We start from the raw sequence: 25,692 nt of genomic DNA on the forward strand, positions 1-25,692 counted from the left end.
TCCTTTTTTGCATGAAATTTTTATGCATCAGTCAGCCTGCATACAGTGTGCCTAATGTATAAAATAAATTGGTGCATAAATCAGATTAAGAGCAGCATGTTGCCAACTTTCGCATTTGCACACAGGAATTCAATATGTATAGGGAGGAATTCCCATTTTTTTAATCTCTAATAGGGTACAGGGAATCTCTCAAGTAGACATTGCACACAGGGACGTTTTATTCACTTATGTCCCCCACTTCCCACCCCAAGTAACAACGGAAGCAGCGTCGCCAATCGTAAGAGCTGCGGTGTGGGAGTACTGTGGATGCCAGCTGTTATACGGAGGGTGGTGACACAGTATTTTAAGATAATATTGCAGCCCTGTCTATAGCTCCTAATTATGGCGAGGAATTGGTGTGCCAATCGATAGTGATTTATGGTGGGGATAAGCAAGTGCACACTGCTCACATTGATCTGCATGTAAATTCCTTGACATAATAAGAAGTTATTACCAATGACAGTCACTGTCTGACTGCTAATTCATAGGCACATCCTCTGTCAGTGAGAACCACAGCATCTGCATCCCGGGTGTGAGCTCACCCACCATTTGCCTGTTGTAAGTCAGGCCCATGTATCTGGTCCACGAGGAGTGGTTGCCGAGTAGCTGAGTCGAGGTCACGCTGACGGTGTCTCTATCAAACAACAGCTCTGTAATTAACCAACCAGACAGGAGGTGTGTCTTGCTTGCTTTAAAGCCAGAAATACCTATAGGAGTTTGACTCTGGGTTAAAGAAAAAAAAAATCATAGTTTTAAAAAGTATTTTATCTATCCGAGTTCTTCACACTATTTCTCCAAAAGCCTCAGGTAGCAGATTATCAATTGATTAAAATAAGAATTGCTTTTATTTTATCCCTTGTTTCTCTTATTGTGCTTTTTGAAAGATTTTTTTTAACCATCTAGCTTTTTGCTTCTTGAATCTCATATGCATTTATATGCTTCTACATTTCTGCTGCCCCAGAGGTTTTTTTTTTTTTAATTTACTCTTTATGCTTGCAAGTCTTTGTTCTTTCTTTTCCCCTTTCACCTCCAACAAGGCCTCATAAACTCATCCTTTATAGCTGTAGCCCTCTCTTCAGTAGTTGTTAATTGACCTGAAGTCTTTTGTAATTCACATTCAGAGCCCCATGGAAGGTGGCTCCTTTTCACTTGCTTTCTGTGGGCAAAATCTATCTGCCCTAGCCTCTAAGAGCACATTACCTACAACAAGTCATTTTTTAGAAAGATAATTGTGTCATACTCTTCTGTGGCTTGATTTTTTTTCCCCTTCAAGAAGGAAGTTTTTCCTGATACTAAATGCAACTGAAGTGTGATTGCTGTGTTCTCACCTTCTTTATTCTTACTGGAGATGGTCATTGTTCTTTACAGGAGACCCCATGAGAAGTTGGAGTAATGGACATAGACCGTGGAAAGGGGGGTCATTAGCTTCAGGTATATAGTACCTGCTTTACCTTGAGAAATGCAAACAGTTATAAAAACATATTTTATTATAGGCCATAGTTACAAGAATAATAGAGGAATAACAACAATAGTAATTTTTTTTTTTTTTTAACAATAGTAATTTTAATTCCAGGCTACTTCTTATATCAGTTAGGGCTGGCTAAGTTGGGCTGCAGTAGCAACTCCAGAATCTCAAAGGTGTAAAATGATAAGGATATATTTCTTGCTGTGCTTTGTGTACTTGGTATGTTGGCAGAAGGGCTCTGATCATTTTAGTCACACAGGGACTTAAGATGGCAGAGCAGTTGACATCTTGAACACGGCTGGACGCTGAGCCAAAGGGAAAGAGTTCTGAAGAATATTGCATTGGCAAGGAAATGGACCACAGCTCCTTGGCAGAACTAATCACAGAACTCCATTCTTACCTTGGGATCCAAAGAGAGTAGACGAGTCATACTTGGTAAGCAGCTCTAACAAGATTGATTTGTTATGCCCAATGGATAGTTATTAAATTAAAAGAAAAAAAAAAACTTCTCTGAACCTAAGAAGAGTGTTATTGGCTTGAACAGTACACAGATTGATGATGACTGAAGAGGTCTAAAATAATTCAGTTGAAAGTCTCTTAACAAAATAAAGTGGTCCAACACTCTCACTTTTACAGAGGAGGACATAGAGGTCCAGAGAGGGGAAATAATTTCCCCGAGGTTAAGGCATTGGAGAGGAGTGAAATAGAGATGCAAACTCAGGTCTCTTGACCTGAATTCAATGCAGTTTCTTTCTTCTGTCTCTCTTACCTGAAATCTTGGGAACCTCGAGTTCCTTCTACATATTGCTACCAAACCTGTGTGTGTTGGTATACAAGTCCTGTCTTTGCATCATCTGACAGCTTTTACCTTGTCCAGGTGTCTGTGTCTTGGGTCTACTTAGCTTCTTGGCTCTCCAGACCCCTTGGTCATCATATCATTTTCCTGTGAATGATGTTTGGTTATGAAGCTACAAGTTCCCTTGATTGTTGTTTTGAATACTAGGATTTGAATGCTTTTATCAAATTCCAGAAATAGGACACAGGGTATGTACGGTAGTGTTGGGACAATGACAGGATGTTCAGAAGAGTCACTGGGAGGATGTCAGACCAAGAGGAACTCCACAGGATGAAACGTTGATTGACTTATATATGTGTCCCCTGTTTGGAGAGTATGAGGGAAATTGTGATTTGGTCTGGACAGCAGTCTGTTCTCTGTTTTGAGTCTGCAAAGTCAGAAGACAAAGTTTTGGTTGCCATTTCTACTGGTTTATTTTTATTTTAAACTAGTTCAAGTTTTTGCTTTGGACCTTGAGGCCAGGTAGGGAAGAGACTCCAGGTTTTTCGATGGGAACAGAAAACCTTCTAATACTAGCCACTGTTAACACATAACAGGTTATACTTTTCAAATGATTTTCACTGTAGACCCCGGTTGGACCTTCCAACCTGGAAAGTACTACTCCCTTTCTTTGCCCCAAATTATGGACATAGGCCTTATCAGCAGAGCATGCATTATAACCCAAAACCTGAGATTTTGACCTTGGATTCTTAATTTTTTTAAAGATTTATTTATTTGAGAGCGAGAGGGAGCAGGGTGGGAGGGAAGGGCAGGGAGAGAGGGAAAGCGAATTTCAAGCTGACTCCATGCAGGGTGTGGAGCTGGATACTGGGCTCAATCTCATGACCCTGTGATCAGGACCTGAGCCAAAATCAATAGTTAGATGCTTAACTGACTCTGCCACCCAGGTGCCCCAGCCAGGCTTGGATTCTTAAATGGCAGATATCTGTGGGAGATGAGGCAGAGGGTATTGTGCCTACATGACATCAGAAAGAGGCCTTCTTGCCTATGGAGGACCGTTATCAGCTTTATGACAAATGTGTAACCCTCATATTTCATTCAAAAATTAATAAAAGCCCAAGAAAAACTAACCCATTAGTTACCTGTTATATATCAGGTGCATGTGTGCACCTCCCGTTAACCTTCACTCTATATATTTTGTGCATGTGTATACACATATATGTCTAAATATATGTATTTGTCACTTGCTTTTCGAACAGCCTAATGAAATAGGTATTACTGCATGGCTAACATCCATGAGGGATTGCTTTTGCTTACTATGTGTTTGTTGCTGTCTTATGTGCTTTATAGGAGTTAATTTCCTCCTTAAAATCACCCTCTGGAACAGATAGTCTTATCCCCATTTTGAAAAAGAGAAAACTGAGGTGTAGAGTCTACTGTATACCTAAGGTCACATAGCTGGGATATGATGGAGCCAAGTCAAATCCAGCCATTTGGTTTGAACCACCCTGCTGGGCTGCCTTCCTCACCTTTCCTGCTCCATTCTTGAAGGGAGGGATTAGGGAGCAGTGGACTATGAGCCAGACACAGAATCAGAACTTTGGATCAAACCCTGGATCTGATTCCTCTTGTCTCTGCTCTTTTAAGCAACTCCCTCAGCCTTGCTCAGTGTCTTTCCCCATCAGTATAATAAGAATACTCATCCATAACTCAGGGACTAGTTTTTAGAGAAAGGAGCTTGTGCCCACAGAATGGAACTACTGGCATGCTAGAAGAGTGTTAGGATTTTGTTCCTAATTCTCATAAGCTAAAAATGAGAAAGAAATAAACTGGGTCAGTATTTCATATTCAGACTGAACTGAAGCCCTCACTTGGTGCAGGTGTCTCCCACAAGAGCACCTGCCATACACATAGAGGGGCTATTACAGAGGCCCTGGGACTTGTCTTGGAGCTACATTTCATGGTGATGTCTTCTCCTCTTTTTTGTCTTTAGCGCTTTGCAAATTTATTTAGACCCTGGTTGCAGGATATCAGTGATGTGATTGATTTTATTTAAAAAGTCCTCAAATAATAGAACCCTTATGTTATGCTTGATTATAAGTTGGGGATTGAGTACAAAAATCTTGGGTTCCAGCAGAGATTCCCTGACCATGTCATGAGAAAGAACTTGGAAGTGTTTTCTTTTTATTATTATAAATAGGAGTTCTCCATTTTTCTCTTATGAAAATTCAAGCTTTTTGAATTTTTCTTTCCTAATGTCTGGCAGATATATAAATCCTAACAGATATGTTTGGCAAAAAGTGCAGTTGAGAAATGCTTAATGAAAGAAACTAATGCTATGGAGAGGACATTTGAAAACAGATTTTTGGAAAGACTTCCATCTTCCTATGAGCTCTTTGCTGCCAACTGTGGCTGGTATGTTATCTATAAAAATGTTCATCTCTGTACATTTAAAAAATTGGAAAATGAATTTTATAACTATTTAAAATTTTTCCCAAGAAGGAGAATTTCAGTGGGTTTTGAATTCATTGGTGAAAAATAAAATTACCACACATTTTGGGTAATTGACATCAAGGAATGTGAAAATTTACTCACTGAATTTAGACAACAATCTGAGCATGACTGGTTAATGAGATTGAAAAAGAGAGTTGTGATTTAATGAACTCAACCAGTGATTGGTTTCTTTCACATGTACTGTGGTACTGAATAATGGTTCCCCCCCTTCCCCCAAAGTATCATATCCTAATCCCTGAAACCTGTGAATATTAACCTTCCATGGAAAAAGGGTCTTTGCAAATGTAATTAAGAATTTTGAGTTGAGGAGATTATCTTGTTATTTTGGAGAGCCCTAAATATAATCACAGGTGTCTTTATAAGAGAGTCAGGGGAAGACGTGACACAGACATAAGAGGAAAAAGCAGTTGTGCCCAGAGAAGCAGAGATTGGAGCCGTATGGTCACAAGCTAAGGAATGACATCAAACTTCAGAGACTTGAAGAGGTAAGGAACAGATTCTCTCCTAGAGCCTCTGAGGGGAGTGCGGCCCCACTGACACCTTGATTTTGGTCCACTGGCACTTCTGGGTACTACAACTCTAAGAGAATAACTCTCGTGTGTGTGTGTGTGTGTGTGTGTGTGTGTGTGTGTGTGTTTTAATGCCACCAAGTTTGTGGTAATTTGTTACAGTGGCCACAAGAAACCAATACATATACTTAAGTACCTTTTAAAATTTATGATTCATTTATTAAAATTGTGTTAAACTGAAAATAGAACTCAACTTTTAAGTTGGCTTTTTACAAAGTGTTATACCCATATTTTAAAAAATAATGAGGCATAAATATATAACATCTCTGTAATAAAAAAATTAATTCATTATATAAAGTATAGTTATTTCTTTTGCAGTAAGCTCAAAGAGGATTTGACATCATTAATGAATAAAATTGCATTTAAAATCTTTATATTTTCTTTCCTACCCTTAAGTGACTATCTAATGTATGTTTTATGAATACATTGGTAAGGTGGTATGTATAGTTTATAAATAAATCAACATATGTTGGGGGTGTGTGATAAGTTTGTGGAGCAGTTACTCTAAGGGATTATTGTCATGATTAAATAAGATAAATGTGAAAAGTCTTGGAACATGATAAGGATCTAATATCTATTTAGTGGATGGATGGATGGATGGATGGATAGATAGATAATGAAGAAATGGAGGATCCCTAAGCAGTAGGATTAGAAAAACATCATTGATGGTGCGACTTAGCTGTGGGCCCCAGTGTGCTGATTCCAAAGCAGGTGATCTTCCCCCTTTGCCATGATCTTGTGAAGAAGTGTGCTTGTTAGAGCATATATTTTACAATTTCATGGAGGGTAGAACTGAGACTTGGTGAAGATGCAGAGTTGACTCATCTCACCATTGGGATGGGGTGGGGAGGAGTGGAAATGCAATGCCAAGGATCCTCTGAGAAGGCAAGAGATTCCTGCTCTGGGTGTGACTGTGTTGAGTGTAGTGGGAGCTGGTGGTGGTGGTGGAAAAGGTGGTGGTTGGGGGTGGATGGGGGTAAAGGGATTTGGGGGTAGTTAGGGTGGGGACGGGCTATGGGACTGTGCTCAGTCTTCCTGAAGTTCACCAACAGGGCAGATAGCTTTAGGCTTTTGCCTGAATGTGAGAGGCTTTGAGGATCTGCTAACAATAGAACAATAGAAGATTCATGAATACCAACTCCTCTTCCCCATAAGGAGTGTTGGAAGAGAAGTAAAATTTGTACACTGATTTTTAGGCAACCAAAATGCCAAGACCCATGATGGTGGAGAGCATGGAATGTCTAGATAAATTAAATTTCAACAACCTTCAGACCTAGTTTTGGTCAATAGCTTTGCCCTTGTTTCTGAACAATGACACAAAAGCAACTTTCACTCCAAGCGTTAGCTATAGACTACCTGGATTTGGAAGTGGTCTCTCTTCCAGCTCATGTTTTGATGATAGAGCTAGTAATGATAGGAAAATGGCCAGTGAGTTGGTGGGTGCTGAAGACAAGGTAATAAGAATTTCAGAGCTGTTATAATCCCCAGACCGGTCGGATTGCACCTGTGGAAAGGAGAGAAGGCTCTACGAGCTGAATCATGAGCCTGGTCAGTTCAGTCTTGACAACACAAGAATAAAGGCCAGTTCTTGGAAATGTACTTCTTGCGCACTGGTGCTGATGGGGAAGTAGGGTGGTTTCTTTGCTGTTCCCACTGTCTTACTAGGCTTCTGGAGGGGAATTCCAACAGTAATGTGTGCTCACCTCTGATCTGGTTTCCATATTGTCCTAGGTCATGGCACTCCCAGGCTGGATACCTTCCAGTGGTTTCCCTTAGGTTCAGAACTCTTACTGTTGGCAAGATTTTCTTCTCCCTCCTACCCTTCAGCCAAACCATATGTCCCATGCAACTCTGTTTTCTGCAGAAGATTCTAGCTTGGCTTCCTTTGCTATATGCAGCCCCAACATCCTGAAAGTTCACTTTTGGGATATTTATTTCACTTGCATTTGTGTATTCAGTGTCTGTGGGCCCTGAAGTCTTGGAGAAGTCATTGCAGAGTACCGGGCATGTGATTGGTGTTCAGCCCATTTACCAGATGAATGAATGAAACTTTTCAAGAGAGAAGGTATGGTGTTTTGTACCCTCACTACCAGCACAGTACCTGGCTCCTAATAAATATTGGTTGAATGGAGTTCAAAGGAGAGGTGGTGGGGCAGGTTCGCTTTAAGGTCTGTGACCTGGTTGTAAGGTATCAGGCCTCATCCCCTTTACTCCATCCCGATGAGGCTCAGGTCTGAGTACCTTTAGAGGTCAACCAGGGAAGGGTGATGGTGGTAGTCGTGGGGTTAATCATACATCAGTTGGCCATTTGAAAAGAAAAAAAATAGATTTATTAGTAACAAAAATTTCTAGAAATAATGAACTTAGAACATTGCCATATTTTTGAAATGTGAAAGAGAAATCAAAACACGAGGAGAGGCTGTTATCATGGCAACCTCTGCATTCTGTTTGCAACCTTAGCCTTCTTGAAAGATTCCCATATGAGTTGTGGTTATAGTTTTCAAGTATACGTCTCGTTTTTGACCTGGGAGTGAGAAGAATAATTTTTAGGCGATGAAAATAAATATTCACCTGACTAGTAAGTACAGAAATGGGTCTCAGGGCTTCAGATATCAGCTCCACCATCTGAAATGTAAATATCTCCTGAAATTCCCATTTAAGAGCAGATTTCACCTGCAAGTAGACTGTTATATCTTCCTGAAAAATATATACACCCTAGTGAGGGAATAAACACATCATTACACTTTCATGACAGATAAGCTCAGCTCTGTTCGGGTGTAAACTCATTTTTCTTGGGTTGACCTTTAAATAGTATTGTGCTATTGTATGGGATTTAAATCAATAATTTTGTCAAAGCAAAATATACTGCAGGGTTGTTTTTTTTTTTTTCTTTATCACTTAAACAGTTCTGTAAACTCTCAAGGAGTAATGGATTTCAACATGTTGTCCCCAGGAAGGGAACCAGGGGAGGGGGGTGCGAGAAGCCACCTATAAAAACTCACCTCGTGGCAATGAGGCAGAAGCCGGGATGGCTGCAGATCTAGATAGTTCCTTTTTTTTTCTTTCAGGCAGCTGAGGTGGAGGTGCCCGTGTGGGCTGTAATTAGCGGTGTAATACCTTTTCTGCATTTCTGTTATAAAGCAACAAAGTGTCCCAGGTGTGAGGAGGTTAAAATGAGAAGTACCCAGTAGTTATGAAGCAGCAATAATGAGTTTCCTTCTACTTACCATGGATTTGTGTGATATACAGCTTGCAATTAAGCATGGCTTGGTGATTCAGTGATTAATGTATATACAGCTCCTAAAGGAGGGAAGCCGCCCTCCCGTCACATCCTTCATGATGTTTACAGCTGGGTACCTATTAACAGGAAGATGGAAAGGGCCATTTACAATTCAGTAACCTTTATGACAGTGAACTCTTTAATCAGCATTTTATTTCCTTTGTAACACTTTAGTCATCTACAAATGTCAGAATAAAATAGGGCCATGAAATATTTAGGATCGGCATGTGGAAATTGACTTCCCTTGATTTAAGCTGCTGTGTCTTTTCATTTTGTTGTTTTGGGAGCTTTTACTTTTATTGAAAGACAATTTATAACTAAATGCTCCCAACAGTGACTGGCATTAGGGTAGGAGGAATTTCAGAGAGCCAAGTTCTGGTTCTATAAAATGTGTTGATGCTTGCTATATTGGGTAATAAGTTATTCAAATAAAAACATTAGCGAAGGGTTTGCATTTCAGAGCAGTATTTAGTAGAGGTACAGCAGACTCTGCAGAGTTTATGACAAAATACCCCGACATATTTTAGAAAGGTAATTAAGTATGAAGTACATCCATAATAATTTAAGTCAGTTATAGTGTGTACCTGAAATATGCATTATTGTCTCACATTATTTTCTTAGTGGGATTCTGGGACTTTTTCAATTCAACAATAACCACCTTTCAGCTTTTGTGTATTGTTGCAAATGTATGTAATATGTATTAGCAGAATTGCCGTGTTTATATTTAAAAAGAATCTTTAGACAGTGGTATTGTATTAAATGATTGCATTATTACTTGCTTGTGTCTTTTATGAAGTTAACTCATTTTAAGCCAGTGAACCCCTAACATATGTCAAATTACATGTCTTAAAAATTAATCTTGGACCGTGGCATGAGTATAAGAATTTGGCTTCATGTGGTAACCCCCTTTACTACTTCCCCGCAAAGGTTCACAGTGACCATTTGTTGACCAATGAGCCTCGATTTAGGGAGATCGTTCTTTTTCAGGGGGTAGTGAGAGAGTTTTGGTCTTACGTGGGCCATATAGGACTGCCTTTCACACTTTCCTACAAGATACCGGGACAGTGTTACCTTCTGTGCTCTATGGAAACCAGTAATCAGAAGCAGCAAACATGATAGGGTGGAAAGACCAGCAGCCTGAGCACCAGTCCCAGACCTACCAGGAGCTTCCTACCACGGACAGGTCCTTTACCTTCCTGGGTTAAAGGTAGGGAACGGTAAACTGAACTGGTTGGCTAGACTAGGTGTGCCTTCAACGGAGCAGTGAGGAAGAGAGGAAGGAGAATACATGGAGATTAAATTAGGACCTGAAATTCAAACTGCCACAAGTAAAGGGTTTCTGTACAACTGCATAGATAAGCATCCCGAAGAGAATGTCTTTACCTAGGGGACAGAAGGAGAGCGGCTGCGGGCTGAGACAGGTCCAATCATCTCCTGGGTTTGATGTGCCTGAGTTAATTAAGGTGTCTATGCAAGGACTTATCACAGAAGAAGACCCCAGTGCTGCTTTATCTTTTCCTTGTTTTCATCAAAGAACAGGGTTTCTAGCTGTCTTCTGGTAACAAAACCCCAGTCTACTAAGTATCAGCCAGTTGTCTGAGTTGGAATGTTTATGGAGAGTGAAGGTCTTAATCTCCAACTTGAGACTCTCCCACTTAGTTCACGAAATAAGAAAAGAGGGAAATCCAAGGATTAGAAATTGTATGCTGGCTGAGGAAAGGGGCTCAGGGCTTGGGATAGTTAGAGGACAACATTTTCTTGATTTTTTTTTTTTTCCATCTCACCTCCTTGTCTGATTTCCAGCTCACTTTTGAAATAGTTCTTTGGAACATTAAGTGGGTGGTAACAAGAAAGATCTTATAAGGGGTACAGGAGGCACCCCAAACCTCAAAGTTTGAAGACTGACTTTTTTTTTTTTTTCATAAAAGGGAGTGGCTGAGTGACTATATCAACCAGGCTGGATTTGTGCCTGGGTGATGGCGAAGGGTAGGTCTCGCCCCGGGGAAGCAGGGAGGATAACTGGGAAAAAGGCAGATGAGGGGTAGGTTCAGGAGGGTAACATTTCAAAAAGATTTTGTTCCATCTTTTGCCCACCAGCTCACAAGAGGTCCCCACCATGGTGTCTTGGATGACAGGAAGAAGTAAGGAGCCTAAACAATTTTGGTGGCTTTAGGTTTTGCTCCCAGATTCCAATTTTAATTTATTTAACTTCTATTGGATTTTTAAAATAGTTTTTTAAACTCAAAAAGTATTGTGAAACATAATCATAGAAAAGTTTGAAAAAATTAAAGAAAAAAAACCCTCTAATTCTGCCAAACTGGCACAACTATTATTATGTGTGTATAATCTTTGTCTCTTTCCAAAGGCATAATTCTACATAGTTAAAATGAGAGCCAAGTGTCAATTTTATGTTCAGCCTTTTTCTGTTACATTAAATAATATGCATTTTGCCATGTTGCTTCATGGTCTTCATTATCACCACTTTTGAGGTCTGTATATTATTTCATCAAATAAGCATTCCATAACTTAAAAAATAATTTTAAACATATTTTTAAATCTTACTATGGGCTGATTAGTTTGCTCCCATGTTGTTGTTGTTGTTGTTTGCCATAATAACAGTGTCAATATGTTTTTGTCCACATGAACTTTCCATATTTTGGTTTCTTAGGAATAGGGTCCCAGGTATGGAATTATTGGGTTGAGGTGATTGCATTTTATTGTATCACTTACCTACTTTAGCTCAAAACCTCTAAAAGCCTTAGATACATTTCTCCCAAGTTCTGGCAATGGATATGCTTTAGACTGAAATGATCCTTATAAGAAGCTTATGTTTCTAAAGCGAATTTTGGTATTTTGAAGGCTCAGGAGGATCTAAAGTCATGTAGATGATACTATTCATTTAAAATTCTGCTTTAAGGGCACCTGGGTGGTGGTTAAGCATCTGCCTTCAGCTCAGGTCATGATCCCAGAGTCTTGGGATCAAGTTCCGCAGCGGGCTCCCTGCTCCAAGGGGAGCCTGCTTCTCCCTCTCCCTCTGCTTGCTGCTCCCTCTGCTTGTGCTCTTCTTTCTCTGTCAAATAAATAAATAAAATCTTGAAAAAAAGAATTAAAATTCTGCTTTGGTAGATGACGGAATATCAGGAAAAATCAAACTGGAATAAGGACTGGCATCTGTTGGGCATCCAGAATATGTTATGAACTATCAAGCATGTTGATCTCCTTGAATCTTCGAACAATCCTGTGGGTTGGGAATTAGTAGCACTTGTTCCCCCCCTCCGCCCCCCGGCTTCCCCCAAGATGAAAAACTAGAAACTCAGCAAGGTTAAGTGATCCCTGCCTGAAGTCTTCCAACTTGTGTGGAGTCAGAATTTGAACTCACATCCCCCTGACCAAAGCCGGCGCTTGTTCACTCTGCTGTATGTACAGTCTTTGTCTTAAAGAAGTGTGTGGGTGGGTGAAGCACCAGTGGTATCCCGCTGTACTCCAAGAGGAGCATGAGATGGCGGTCATTTCACCTCTGTAATATCAGAAACTTATTTGAGCCACTGGGACTTAGGTCTTTGTAATGTTTCCTCTGCCCTTTGGCAGAGCCATCTTTATGCACTTCTCTCCAATGACAAAACATTTTGTTTTGATGCCCAGGGTGGTGGGGATTTCTGGTGTGTTGCCTGAATGGCAGCTGACAGCCTACTCAGGAGTTGTTCAGATGTGTGTGTGTGTGTGTGTGTGTGTGTGTGCGCGCGCGTGTGCACGCGTGTGATGTGTAGGGGGGTCCCTCTGGGGGAGCTGGAGCCCAAACCCTTTTGGCCTTATCAGATTCCGCTGTCTCTGTGTCTCCTGAAGACAGGGAATGGGGATGGGGCAGATGGGGAGAAGAGATGGCCTTGCTTGGAAAGCCAGATTGGGAACTGGAGGCGGAGAGCCCTTCCAGACAGAGGAAGGGATGGTCAGGAAGACCGGTGGGGCCTTTGGGAGAAACCTTCCCCCTAACCACTCGGGAACCACAGGAAAACGGGAATGCTCGAAGTTCAGAGAGGAGTTCAAGGTCGATGGCCAGGGACGCCCAGCACACGCGAGGCAGGGCCTGTGAGGCCTGCGGCGAGGAGCCGGTGGGGGGCGCGCGGGACAGGAGGGGCCCAGCCGCCCAGCTGAGCAACAGGAGGGCTCTGTGACTCCGTCGGCCTCTTCCCTCCCGGGGCCAGGCCCGGGGCCTCTCCTTCGAGGCTGCCAGGGAGCTGGAGTTACTGCACGGGGAGGGGGGGCCTTCAGCCAGGGTGGGCGGGCGAATGGCGGGGTGAGGGGGCCGTGCGGCCACCACGTTTGGCTCCTGGTGCCTCTTGGCCTTGCCTGGAGTTGCTGGGCGGCGGCGGGGCCTTAGGGGCTGGGGAGAGGAATGGGCGGCAGGAGGGTCTGTCTGTCTTGCTTGCTTTTTCTGACCCCCTGATGATGAGGCCCTGTTAACCCACGTTCGTTCCCCCGCTTGGCCCCCTCTCGCTCAGGATTATTTAAATGTTTATCCTTCCTTCCTTCTTGACCTTTCTCGCCGAGTCCTAGTTCCCGGGGCCCGCTTGTTTTGTGTTTCATGAGCTTAGCAAACCGTGGCCTCCAATTCCCCAGTTCTAGTGTTTTCACTTAAGATGAGGAGTGATGAGCCAAAGGTTTCAGGCTCAATCCTTGAGCAAAGGGCCGCTCTGACAGGGATTATTATTTATTTGTCATCTTGGATGTAATAAGCTGTAGGTACAGCTTCGAGAGCCCTTGATTTATTGTGCTGTCTCCTGCCACTAGCGGGGCGTCTGCTCCGGCGCGCGGGATGAATGCCGCGCTGTCAGCTCCGTCGATCTGTCTCCACCGCCGCGCGCGCTCTCATAACACATTCCCATTTCATGCCAGAATACATAAACAATCTTTCATTATTTTGATGCCTTTTTCATATTTGTTCTTTACAGAACATAAAGTTTGAATTTATGGGTTTCCTTTACATTATTTCAACACACTCCACCATTTTCCGGGTTTGTGGTTTAACTCTCAGAAATTGGCTGCCAGGTGATTTAGTTATTTTGGCTTTCTAGTTTTATAGTTATTTAATATCGCAATGCCAGATCTGGAGAAAACAGAGTGCGTGGAGGGTGGGGGGCTCGCCGTGTGGGCTCTTGTCACCCGGGTGGCGTGATCCCCGGGACCGGTTGCGAGAGTTAACAATGAGGCTTGGGAGACCATTAGCTTGCTTGTTTTTTATTTATTTTATTTTATTTTATTTTATTTTATTTTATTTTATTTTATTTTATTTTATTTTATTTTATTTTATTTTATTATTTTATTTTTATTTTATTTTTATTTTATTTTATTTTATTATTATTCATTTTACTATTAATTTACTTATTTATTAAAGAAAATCCCATCTTAAAAATATTATTTAGGCCGTGGCCAGCTCAGGTTCCTTGATGGAGCCTGAAAGGAGAAAGGGAACATCCCACAACTGCTGGGAATTAGGAAGGTTTTCTAAATTTGGGGTTAAAACACCTTGTTAGTCTCCCCCCGCTTTCCACATAGAGGCCGGCGTCAGTTCTCTGGATTGTCACCTGTGCTCTCTTCTCTGCCTCTTGCATTAACCGCCAGCCTCCCTCCGTTTTTGCTTCTGTGTTTTAGACATTTGGTCCCATTGCCTACTTTTAGAGAATTTCCGCGTTCTTAGGTTGAGGTCTCCTAACCGGTACAAGAGCTTGTGTTTGAAGGCATTTGTTTAGGACTAGGAAGCTGCTGCCTCTTTTTCCCCCCATGGAAGTCTTGGGAAACGGAGGGTGTATCTGCTAATCATTCACTTGTTCGCACTGGCCTATTTGTACAGGTCCCCTCCCCGCCTCCGTTGGCCTCATTTTAGCCTTCTTAAGTTTCATTATCTTAATTTTAACAAAACATAACAATTAAATATAGATTCTCCCAGTTAGGCACCTTCATCTTTTTGTTGAGAAAAAAAAAAAGTTTCCCCCAGTTATTTTCCTTAGAATTACATTTTCAGAGGGATAGCAGAAGAAATTCATAGAGTGGACTGCACCGATAATGCCCAAACTGGTGAAAAGGACTTTCCATAAGTGTGTGAGAGTGCTCTGTGTGTGTGTGTGTGTGTGTGTGTGTGTGTGTGTCTTGTCTGCTTACGGTGTATGGGTCAGTCCATGGAGGAGCCTGCTGAATTTTACTTCTCTTGGTAGTTCCTGGCAAGTACAGGCCTTTGACAGGTGAGATCATATTCCAGTCAAGGTCAATTAATTGTGTGGAAGTCATGGCATTTGGGAAGTGTAAGTCCTTTTCAGGGACAGTGCAAATTCGGATTCTGCGGCTGAAATTCTGGCTCCTTTCAGGGAAGGTCTCTTGCGTCCATGCTTACCTGCATGTTGTATGCACTTGGCCTTCCTTGGAGCCCTGTGAGGGGAAGGGGCTCAAGGTGAGAGATGATCTGCTCCTGGAAAGTTATTTTGAAGCCTGTATCCTCCCTGAAAGACATTAATGAATGTGGATTTGAATGCCATAAATGCAAGATAATTTTGTCACTCCTCGCTTCCCTTGGCCGCCTTCATTAGAGAAGTAGGGAATTTGCTTAGCTCACATCACATTGCACGGGCCTGTTGTGGCTGGAAGGAAACCCTAGTTAATTAATATGAGAAATTTGTTTTGTGTCCCTGGTTAAAAAGACGGTGCAGGTTGGTGTTGTCAGCAGAAGCTGCTTGTCACTTTGACCTGTTCTGTTAAGTGTTTGATGTGTTTTCTCAGAGTAATCTGTGAATAACATTATAGCCCAGCCAGAAGAGAAACCGAGGAGCAATAGCAGAATTAATATCTGGGAGCGTTGATAATTATATATCAGAATCTAATTTTTAGCACAGAAAATGTGTTAATGACAGAGAGGAAAACAAAAACCACTAGCTTCTCCCAGCAGGCCCCAAAGTGTCATTTATTATTTCTCAGCTGGATATCTATCAAGTTTATGGGTTAATTTTTCTGTAGACTGTTATTTATGGGTTTTTGTTTGTTTTCAGCCATCATTACTAACAATACGGTTAATAGCAATCATTTGTTATCCAGCACTAGGCGTGATGCCTCAGATGAGAGCACTGAACTGAGAATACTCATTTGGTAGCTGAATAAGGCCCTGACAGGGCCCATTTATAACAAGCTCATTCTATAATGTCCATCCTATTAATAAAATTTTGTTGCTGTCTAATTAGAGATGTCTGATGTGTATAGTGGCAACGCAGAGGAGACTTTGTGCTGCTGCCTTTTCTTCTCCCCTTCCCCTGGTCTCTTGTGTCACAGCCAAAGCCCATCTGGGGCATGTGGGTTCAAGAAAACAAAAGGAATGAGGAATGAGCTGTGGGTGAAGGTTCTGGATTAGATGAGTGGCAGTAGTGCTGAGTGGAGACTGGAAAGGAGGGAGGCCTTGCTGGCTTTCCAGTCCTCTTTACTCTTCATGCTCTGCCTGGACAATCCTGGGTAGTAATTTGCAGTCCCCCTCTCAAATCTTTCTTGATCTGAGGTGTGGTGAGTCACAGGATGCTGTGATCCAGTTTCTAACACACACACACCAAAACTTAAACATCCATGCGAGTGCTTAGCTCTTCAAAGTCAGGACCTTGAAAGGCAACACGTTTCTTCCGAAGCCGCTAGCATTTCTCAGAGCCTTCTGGAAACTTCTCTTGGTTTGTTCACATAGGTTGTTAGTTTCATTCAATATAAAAGTGAATAGTCTCCCCAGATGAGAATGTGGGGTGCTGTGCTAAACCACCAATCTCAATATTTTGTGGTCACGCTTTGGATAGAAAAACAAGTTCAGTTAAGTCATTTTAATCCCAGGAGATCTTTCAGGGGTTTTTTTCTTTAATTACAAAGAAGCTTTGGGGCCAGGAAATCATATGTGCTCATCTGTTGGGCAAAGAGTTACGATTTCAACAGCTACGTTTGAATCCTGATGCCCTTACTTAGCAGTAGTATGATTTGGGAAAAGTTATTGAATTGCCAGGTTTCTGATTTCTCAGTTCCAAAAAGCAGGGACCAATCCCTGGAGAATGGGATGGCGCAGGGGTCAAATAACATGCATGAAAACGCCTTGCAGGTAGCGAGACCTCCCAAATTCTAGTTACAATGATCAGTAGTTACAGAAAAATCTACCCTACCGAGCTCTTTTATTTTAAAGTCATTTTAAGCACAGTTGCATAAATAGTTTTGCTAATTTAATTGCTCATATTTCAAGTGAAATTCTGCTTTCCACTCTAAGAGTAAAATGGAAAGGAGTGTGTAGCATTGAAAAGTTTTTTATCATCCTGATTATGGCTTATTGTGGTGCCTGCCCTGTTTAGGGGGGAAAATGGAGTTCAGAATTCAGCGACGAAATATTTTAATAATCCGGCAGGTGCTCAGAATTATACATCTTTGAATTAAGAGCGCACAATCAGCCAGTACACTGAAGAATGTTTTAAAATAGTTTTGTTGCTAGGTAACTATTTTCTTCTTCGGTTAGCCTTCCCCCCCCCCACCGAAATGTTTTGCAAATGATCTTTTGAATAAGAACAATCATCTAATATTTTTCTCCCAGCATATGTTTGATTTTTGAAGGTAAAACTTAAGAAGAAGAAGAAAAACGCTGCAAAATTTCCCTACTAAACTGGCAATGAAAGTGCTGTGTGGAGCTGGGCTTGCACAGGCCTGGATAGTGGGCTGGGGTTGTTTTTTTTTCTTCTTCTTCTTCTTTTTTCCTTCCTCCCAACCTGTGCTTGACTACAGCTTATCAACCCTTAATTAGTGCTACATTTTCTCCCTGTGATTTCTATTGATGTGTGGTACAGGAAGCTGGATTGAGCCTCCACCTGACCGGTGTGCAAATTGTTCTAGAAAATTCAGCAAACATCTCTCTCCACTCCCCGCCAACCCTCGCTAGCCCTATTTCTTTCTCCTCTGCCCCCCTCCCCTCGACCTCCCCGATTCCCCTTCCTCGTGTCTGTCCTTCTTCCATTCTCTTCTGTAGGAAAGGTGAAAAGCAGGACGATAGGAATCAGGTGGAGTATTAGTGTTTTTGCTGGCCTGAGCAATAGAAGACGACAAGCGGCTGACTGGGTCCTCTGTCAGCAGATCGGAGGCAGGTGGGGCTCCCCCGCGGCCTGGGGATGGCTGCTCGGCGGCTGGGAGCGCCGGGATGAAGTCAGCACTGACAAAGTGAGGGGATTGATGGATGGACAAAGCAGGCAACTGGATGTGAGAATGGATGAGGGCAGAGGGAGAATTTAACACAGACAAACAGAATGAAAGACAGAGAGGAATTGCCTGTTAAAGTAGGCCCGCCCTTAGATCCCACAGCAATTTACTCACTGCTAACTGAACACCCAAGGATGGTTTGCATCTTTGCAGATTTTCCTAGCCGGCACGGCACAGGGGAAGCTAGCAGATTCCAGCTAGCGTGTGCCAGGCTTTTTCTCTTTCAACCTCCCTCTACACACCCCACCCCCCTGCCCCACCACATTCACTCTCACTCATTTAATTCAAACTGAGCGGCTGATTATTTCCAATAAGTTCACACAGCGTTTCTGCAGCATAAATTTTCTTCCCCTGCCATTATTTTTAATGTTTCCACTAAATTTGCCTTAATCAGTTATTGTTGCCTTAGTGTAGTAAATAATAATATTTACCTGCTCCTTCTGAAAATGATGTTTCTGGAAGGAGATCTATTGTTGCTGCGTGAAGGAGTGTGATAGCCATGATAATGCATGCCTCCTTTGTGCAGGAGAAACTTAGTGGCTTTCTACCTTTCTCCAGTTCATATATGTTAATAAGTGACTCCGTATTTAGAGTGGGTGACATTTTACTTTAAGGTAGGAAGTACGCTCTAACCCAAACCCCAATATATTATACTAGGACAAAGAAAGAATTTAAGAGGGTTGATGTCATGTGAAGTGTTAGTACAATTAAATTAGAACAACAACAGCAAATTAATTGAGACAGAGAAAAGGTGAATCTTATTTTGTCCCCTGAGCAAAGTATATAGTTTTGCATAGGGTACAAAGGTTGACTATGGATGGAATGGTTATTTCAGAAAAGAAGAGTGTGGTCCAAAAGCTATTCGAGTTTTTTTTTTTTCTTTTCTTTTTAAATACAGTCAGTGATTGTATGAAACAATAGAAGGTAAATAAAATTATTATAATGGAGTACCATACTCAAATATACATTTAGGATTTTGTTTTGTTGTATGACTAAAGAAAGTGATTTTCTGAGACCAGTTGATTTAGGAGTCTTGGATAAGAAATTGGAATTATTAAAATTCTAAAAGAGAAATATAAACACACACAGATACACACACACATTGTTGGGAAAGTGAAAAGATAACTTATCCCTAACTTAATCCTATCCAGCTTTAAGTGTGATGGTCTCAAAATGAGCCCTTGTGTTTTTTTTGGTACATTCAAGGAACCTGGGAGCCTTACAGAGCTCAGAAAATTTCTTTCTCATTTTGGAATACACTGAAGGAACTTTGTGTTTCAGAATTGATGCTGATGGGTCTAATACATCCATTATACGTTTTCCATCCAAAAATAAAGTTTGTATTTTCCTTCTCCCCCCTCCCCACCCCTTCCTCTCTCTCCCCTGAAAGAAACGGCCCGGAAAGACAAGAGTTTCTGATGGGTTGTTTTTTTTGTTGTTGTTTTGTTTTGCTTTTTGTTTTTGTTTTTTGCTCTATATTACAAAAAAAATTCCCCATTAAGGTGCTGGTTTAATGTCCACACACCTGATTTTGAGGCAGATATCTGTCTTGTGATAGACCTCCAGAGTGCACTTACTTCCCTTCTCAGATTCCACCTAGAACTAAATGTCTCAGGTAGCAACACAGTTCTAAGGAATTTTGGCTCAGAATGCAATATCAGCTGCCTTCACAATTAAAGCAAGGTCTTGGGACAAGGACTGTTGACTTGCTAAGAGTGATGAATGGGAGTTTAAAAAAATGAAATTAATAAGTTGTCTATTGCATGGAGATCCATGAGACATATTTTCAGGTATGGCATAGATTATCTATCACTCTGATGATGTTGAAAAGTGGATTTGCCCTCATGCTCACACCTACATGCCTTGTACACACTACAGGCGTGGCAGTCTGGAAGCTGTGCCACCCTCAGGTGTACCTCTAGCATCATTTTGGGATAATATGAATTCAGAGCTGGCTAACCTCTTGAATATTACATCACACATTAATTCCGGTATTGAGTAATTTTTCAGAGGTTGAAAAATTTGACAAGTAATAAAATGAAGTTTACTAAAACTGGCTCACCCATGGCCCAGAGATACAGTTCAGTGTAACAGGTCACGGAAAATGTAGGTCGGTTTTGTAGTATGGAAGCCTGGGGTCTCTAAGGCCATTTTGGGAGACTTTCAGGAAAAGAATGAGAACTCTTCTCACTCGTGGTTCCCTGATTTGTGGGGGCTAATGAAGAACTGATTTTTTAAACTTTATTTATCATAGCTTCCATCATATTTACATCCTATTTACCAGCACATCTCATAAGAATCACTGCACCCGTGCTTCCCTGAAATGGAGTACAGGTGTTTGAGGCCCATCTCCTTAGAGATTCTGAGACAGTAAGATGGTGTGAGATCCATGCCGAGGACTCTGATGAGTGGTCCAGAGAGGTTGCACCTTTTCTCTTTTGTGTACTTTTGGTGTCAATTTGGATAGTTCTAGGACATCACTCCAAATCTCTTAGACTTTTGAGCTTTTGAGTTGGATGGGTAAGAAACACAAACATGTTATCTCAGTTTTATTTTCTACTTCTCAATTTATTTCTTCTCGGAAATGAAATATAGGTTTACTGTAGGAGGTTTGGAAAAAAATAGGAAAATTCTGAAGAAAATAAAATACTGGTAATCCCACCACCCAGAAGTTACCACTGTTAATATTTATATTAATATTATATTATTATATATTATATTAATTTTTTGTTCTGTGTCTTTCAGTGTTTAGAAAACAAGCATATACACCTACATATTTGGAAACTCGGATCACTCCCTAATCTTTCTTGCAACTTTTCTATGTATCAATATATATTTTTAGTATATTCTCATGCCCTCAGTAATTGATCTGAAACATGGTGGCTAGTGGAGACATAGGGTATTTGGCCCAGTTTTCTTTGACAGTCTCTTATTGTTGGGCATCTAGGCTACTTAAATTTGTTTCCTATATAACTGTGATGAACTTGGGTCTAATTGGCAATTAATGATGATTTGATTATTCTTTTTAAAATGAATGAAAGTTAGATCGCCTTTCTTCCCTCCCTCCCATCCATTCATCCATCTATCCATTCCTGGTTTATGAACACTTGATTTATCATGGTTTCACAAGACCAGTGTCTGCCCCATATTAATAATTTCATCCTGGGGCTGTAGAGAGTATAAATTGTTCTATAAGTCACTGCAGTCTTTTAGTATTCTTAGTACTATTTAGTATCATGACCATCTGTCTTAGAACTATCATATCTCAGTGCTAGAAGAGACATCCCCAAAGATTGAGACATCTCCAAAGATTAAGCTGTCCAGTGGTGAGGGAACCATTGTTGGGGATAAGCAAGATGTTCAGAGGGTGTGGGTATCAGCAGTACCAGCTACAACCAAAGCAGTTAGGCTTTTTGGGTTTGACATCACTTTTTTTTTTTTTTTGAAGTATGTCCTGCTAGTTAGTTGATCTAGTCTAACTCCATTCCTCTCATAGATGAGGATACTAAGGCTTAGAAATGTCAAGTGACTGACATCTTTCATAGTTCTCTATCCCCTGGCATTTGTATTTCCCTTGACTGGCAGCACCACTATCATATTTCGTTCCATCAGTGGGCTCAGACTCAAGAAAGAATAAGGATAAGGAGGTGGTTTCCTCTCATTCAGTTGAACCTTACTCCATGTTTTTGAGACTGACAGAGTGATCTGTTTGTGCTTATTAGCACAGAGTTGCATATTCATTTGCCATTCATTTTCCCCAAACACCAAGTTATGTGGCAAATATCAAACATTGCCGACTGGAGAATATTCTACCAATTTTAGTGCTGGCTAATTATCAAATAGGGACTGTCAATCCTAGTACATGTTCTCCTAGTCCATTACTGGGCAGGTGGAAACAATTCTGGGACTCTCTTTTCTCAGTTATAAAAACAGTGTTGAGTGACTCAAAATCTATGGGTACTTAGAGCTCCAGTTTGGGGTTCAAGGAAAACAGTATGAAAGGAGTAACATGAGCTTTGCAAATCGAAAGTACTATTTTGGAGATCATGTGGGGTTTGGATCCTCATGACAGGCTTTATAGAAGAAGTGGAATTTGAGCTGGCTCTTAAAGATAGGATTTAAAGAAGCAGAGGAAGAGTCGAGAGAACACTGCAGGAGAATAGTGTGAGCAAAAGGATGAGGGCAGGGAAATAGAGAAGAGCAAGAACTGTTTGCTGGCATGGCAAACAATAGAGAATTAAATAAGATTGAGACATACCAATGAATGAATTCTATTTCTTCATTCATTTCACAAATATTTGAGTGTCTATTACGTGCCTGAAGGAGCTTATATTTTAGAGGGGGAAGATCAATGGTAAACAATATAGGCACACATACATATGGTGCTGGTAAGCCTCATGAAGAAGACCAGAGAGCAGAGAATGTTTGATAGGTGTAAGTGTACAGCTCTTTGAGATGGATTGGTCAGAGAAGGTCTCTTGCATAACATCTGAGCAGAGACCTCAGAGATGTGAGGAAGGATGAGATGGAGACAGTGGGAAAAGTAAGGGGGAAATATAAGTACAATATCCTAAGGTAGATATATAGAACCTATTCCCAATAATCACCCCAGTTCTCCCTTATGCTTGTATTCAGAGCCCCGTTCATGTAATTAACCCTCGTGTCATTAAAGGACCTTCATGACCTTCATGTCATGGAATCAGGGAAAGTATTTCCTCCCCAGTCTCCTGTGACTAGCTTGGGCACAGGCATGTGATCCTCTTATGGTCAGTGATCATGAGGTGTAGTCTTCTGTGTGGTGGGGACTTCTGGGAAAGTTTTCCTCTCTACTAAAGAGAGAACATTCTCTGGGTGTGGTTGCATCTACATGTGATGCCTGTAGTAGCCATCTTACATCCACGAGGGGGAGTTTTGAATTGAAGGTGGCAGAGCAGAAAGATGGAAGAACTTGGGTCCTTAGTGGTATCACGATTGGTGAATGAACCCTAGAAAGCATCTTACCTTGGATTCTGGTTATATAATAAAGCCTTATTATTCAAGTAACTTTTAGTTGCATATTCTGTTACTTGCAACCTAAAGCATCCTGAAAAGTACAAATATCTTAGAACAGTCTTCTTTGTCTGATGCATTTCATTTAAGATCTGCTCAAATATTATCTTGTCTGGAAGACCCTCTCCAATGCTACATTAAATAGGACAAAGGCATAGCTTCACCTCTGACACTGAATGAATGTGTACACTTGGACTTGTATACACTTAAGTTCAAGCTAGTGGGTAGCCTCAATCTGTAGTCTGTGCGTGGGGAAGGAGACCCTGGGAGTTCCACAGTGCCGTTTGGACTGAGTCTCCTCCCCTGCTGTCTTCTCACATGACTGTTGCTCAGGTCCATCTTCATAAGTGGTGATTTCAGGATCCCATTTGCTTCACATAAAGGTGAGTGACTCCGTTTATAATAAATCTCAGGATGGTGTACATGCTATCATTCCCTTCATTTGACCTTGGTGGAACAGGCTGATGGGGCAGTGAAAAGTATGATATGAAAAATGAGTGAGCAGAGCAGAGTGAGTAGTGAATCAGTCTTGTGTGTGATTAGCTGTGAAAAAATCTCACCAACATGACTCAGAGTACACTTTTTCTTTTTCTTTTCTCCCTTTCTCCATCCCACCTCTCCCCATAATACCTTGTCAGTCACCTGACAAGTGAGCTCATCTTTACTAGCTGTCACCAGATCCTTACAAGGCTTCCTGGATTGTGAACTCTGGGGTAGGGGAAAGTGGGCTGGCAGGAGGAAAATCTTTTTCTGGTTGGGGGGTATGGGTGAGCAGCAAATGGAACACAGCTGAAGCCCTAGGGAGTCCCTTCCAGGGGCGTGTTGAGAAGACCCGAGTATGATAGGATGACTTTGTAGGCATTGTAAATCTGCAATTATACCTGAAGACTCAGTGACTCGTGGTTGAGGTCTCCATCAGTTCCATTTGCAGAGTCAAACCCTATAAAAACAGGGTGATGGGATGGTAAATCAGGTTTCCTGGGGGAATCCTGGGATCCTGCCACAGAAGGCTTGATCACATAAAACGGAAACTTGCCTTTAATGGCATGGCTCTTATTGCCATGCTGCAGAGGCCACCTTGGTGGCACATGGAAGTGCTTTTGGAAGAGAATTCCCTGCCGCAGTTGATCTCTCTGGGGATACTCTCTGCCTCACTGTCCTCTTGATGTGACATCTTTAGGCCAGGAGGCCATTGGGGGGATGTGAGGGGGATGAGTGGTCAGAGGTGCCTCATCTGGCTAACTTGACCGGGCAACTTCAGTTAGTTGTTCAGTCTCACTGCAGAACCTATGGATTTGACGTCCTGCCCTTCCAAACAGAGAACATATGTTCATTTTAAGGACCAGCAGAGTGTGTTCATTGAAATAGGTACCTGCTAGCAATTCCTTTGATGGGGATTATGAAAGTGACCTTCATTCCTTATTTAGTTCTCCATGTGTTCTCTGGCCGCTGGGTAAAACTTCAGTAGTTGAGATACTTGGGGCCAAGGTTTGTCCTAGGTATTGGACAAAAAATTAACTTTTAGATTTTTAAAATGTTTTATTGTCTCAAAATGTAGTCCGCAGCTAGTACAGGGTTCTTAGAGGATGTGTTAAGTGAACAACAAAACATTGTAATTAGCTTTTTAATTTTTTTCCTGTATAAATGGATGATTTTTCTCAAGAGGGTCAAACCTGACCCTACAATCTTATTTGCACCATTTATTGTGTATCAGTTGCCACAATAATGCTGCTCTTAAAAAAATACTCCTATACCTAGTGGCACTCAGTGATGAGCAGTTATTACCATCCTCAAAGGTTGGCAGATTGGCAAAGATCTGTTTCATGTTGTAACTCTGTGCATTCATTGTGCTCCTCTCCTTCACGTGTCTCTGTTTTGCCTGGAAGCAATGGACTTCCAGGCTAGCTCTTCTGATTTCAGATGTTGAAGGCTCACAGAGGGCAGAGGAAATATGTGATGCTTTGAAGTGTAGACTCAGAACTGACCCATTGTCATTTCATTCCACATTCCATGGGTGTAATGAAATCTTGCAGTCAAGACCATCATCAGTGTATTAGGGAGAAATACTCCAGTGGTAGGAACTACAAAATCACAGGACCCAGGGCTTAGGTACATGGAAGGTGAAGAATTGACAACAATCTTTCACTGCCCTGTTAAGTTTAGTCAACATATAATTTACTAAGCACCTGTCATGAGCCTCGTTGGTTCTCCTTCACAAACAGAACAAAATTCAACTTCAGTATTTTTTTTTAAGATTGATTTATTTGTTTTAGAGAATGGGAGAGAGAAAGAGAAAAAGAGCTGGCGGCAGGGTGTGTGTGGCGGGGCGGGGGGCAGGGAACAGAGAGGGAGAAGGGGAGACAAAATCCTCAAGCAAACTCTCAGCTGATTGAGGAGCCTGACATGGGACTTGATCCCAGGACCCTGAGATCATGCCCTGAGCCGAAACCGAGAGTTGGCTGCCTAACTGACTGAGTCCCTCAGGCATCCCAACTTCAGTATTTTTCAAAACTTCCAATGTCTTAGGTGAATTAGTAAGGTTTTACTATAAAAATAGAGTAGGTATTTGGTAAAAGCATGTAACAAAAGTAGAGTTTAGAAACAGGAGAAGAATATATGTTGAGAATTCTTTCCATCATTGTGTGCCCTTTGTAACTGTACATGTGGACAGTCATGTTTATGAACAGTTGTTGCAGACAAAAATAAATATTTCAAAGAGAACGAGTATCTCGGTCAA

At 41.4% G+C, this 25,692-nt stretch overlaps 1 protein-coding gene and 1 long non-coding RNA gene across 10 annotated transcripts in view; one reads left to right on the forward strand and one right to left on the reverse strand.

Annotated features, from left to right (window-relative positions):
* The window catches only part of LRMDA (leucine rich melanocyte differentiation associated), a 1,020,248-nt gene that overhangs the window by 242,793 nt on the left and 751,763 nt on the right, over positions 1-25,692 (forward strand). The gene's annotated exons all lie outside the window — the stretch shown is intronic.
* On the reverse strand, positions 7,738-8,741 carry LOC140631523 (uncharacterized). The gene is made up of 3 exons (XR_012029064.1): positions 8,611-8,741; positions 8,386-8,513; positions 7,738-7,907 (listed from the first exon to the last, which is right to left on the reverse strand). It is a non-coding gene; the product is annotated as an uncharacterized lncRNA (long non-coding RNA).

This window comes from Canis lupus, chromosome 4 (assembly GCF_048164855.1).
Source record: "Canis lupus baileyi chromosome 4, mCanLup2.hap1, whole genome shotgun sequence".
Classification (NCBI taxonomy): Eukaryota; Metazoa; Chordata; class Mammalia; order Carnivora; family Canidae; genus Canis; species Canis lupus.